Below are 2158 nucleotides of genomic sequence, written 5' to 3' on the forward strand. Positions count from 1 at the left end.
GCATCAGATAGTTGCTTATTTTCTGTATTAATATGATTAAAAGACAGAATGAATCAAAGAATAAATGAGTAATTAAATTTGGCATCATGTGTGTATGATTTGGATGATTGATGTTGACTATGCTTCGGAACCGACATTAGTATGGTGAAGCAGCGATACATCGATCGTCCATAGGTTACGCAATTGAGATCGATCAAGTTATATATATGATATAAGTAATCTTAATGCAAAGTACGGTATATATGATATATTGTTTCTGTTTCGTTCATTCAAACACTTAATGGTTGTTTTCCTTTGAGCGATCAATGGTCATTTGCTTCGGAATCCGACATTAGTATGGTGAAGCAATGACCTGTTGATCAATCATATTGAATCAACAATCGAGATGTGTTTGACGGTCTGAAACTGGCACATTAGGGTTAGTGACGGCATAAGGGTTGTTCCGTCAAAGAGTTATGAATTGAGGGCTTGTTGGATCACGTCCGTTGACTGTTTCAAAAGCGCTGATTTTGGCCGCGTGACGATCGTCATGGGCCTGTGACGATCGTAACAAGCTAGACATGACGGTCGTAACATGCTTTGTGACGGTCGTCACATTCACAGATCCAAAATTCTAGGCGTTTCTATTATTTTGGTTGCGTGACATTCGTCATGGGCCTGTGACGGTCGTAACAAGCTGGACGTGATAGTCGTAACATGCTTGTGACGGTCGTCACATTCACAGAGTCAGAATTCTCGGGGTTTCTGTTTTGTGACTGCGCAAGAGTTGTGTTGATGTAAAACGACGTCGATTTCAAATGAATTGTTCATTAAAATTTCGGACAGGGGCGCTGCACGGGCAGCGGATGTAACACCCCGATAAAATAAGATTATTATTTAATTTAAGTTAATAATATATTTATTAATTTAATTAAATAATTGGAATATTTTATTGGAATTATTATTGGATTATTTTATTATTATTATTATTGGAATAAAAATTGGAATTAGAAAAGGTCCCATTTGGTAAAAGGGTTATTTTCACGTGAAAAGGAAAAGGAGACAGAAAAGTGGAAAAGGGCAAAGAGAACCAGAGAACAAGGGTTGGAGAGAGGAAGAGCTTGAAGCTTAAAGATTCGCCGGATTAACTCAGGTAAGGGGGGTTTATCATCGTTTAATGGGTATTATGGGTTAACATGTAATGGATAGTGATAAGCCATTGATTTGACTCTAATTGGAATGATGCATGATGAAATTGTAAACTTTTGGATGAACGAAATTTGGATCATAATTGAAGGAAATTCGTAGGAATTAGATGTAATAATGTTAGCAATTGTGAAATCGAATAAGGTATGATTCGTGTTAGATGATATGAACGATAAATGTGAAAAATTGGATTGTAGGAGGTTGGAATTGGGAGATCTCGTAGCAGAGAAAACCATAGCAGATCTGGAAATCTGGTCTCTGGTCATACGCGTATGGCACTAGGCAATACGCGTATGAGGTGGTCTAGTACGCGTATGGCACTAGGCAATACGCGTATGGATGAGGAAGATGATGTTTTGAATGTGGTTTGGCCTCTGTTGGTACGCGTATGGGGAAGTGGTACGCGTAGCATACGCGTATGAGATAGGTGGTACGCGTATGGGATTGGCTGAGAAATGGGCCATACGCGTATGGGACTAGGCAGTACGCGTATGGGCAGGATTGTGATTTTTCTGTGCTGTTGTTGTGCAGTTTTTGGTTGTTCAGCTGAGTAATGTAATTTAGCTGATGTATGATAGAGTAGGGATCATTTCCCGTTGTTTTGAGTAGTATAGGTATTAGTAGAGTGTGCTAATGTTGTGATTGATTATGTGATATGACATGATATGATTATGTGGTGAATATGTTGATGATGTATGATGATATGCATAATTTTGTGAATGTATCTATCATGTATGAAATTATGAATGGACTATTTATGGCTTAGAGTGTGAGCATGTGTCCATTTTGGATGATTGTTGATGTTTGCATGACTAAGTGACTTAGCTTGCATATTGTGGCCTTTATGGTGGTAGCTAATTCCCATGGTGAGGAATTAGTGAGTTAGTATTGTGGATTGTTGTTGATGTTTGCATGCTAGGTGATTAGCGTGCATATCATAGCCCTTGGGGTGGTAGCTAATTCCCATGGTGAG

This window comes from Lathyrus oleraceus, chromosome 7 (assembly GCF_024323335.1).
Source record: "Lathyrus oleraceus cultivar Zhongwan6 chromosome 7, CAAS_Psat_ZW6_1.0, whole genome shotgun sequence".
Classification (NCBI taxonomy): Eukaryota; Viridiplantae; Streptophyta; class Magnoliopsida; order Fabales; family Fabaceae; genus Lathyrus; species Lathyrus oleraceus.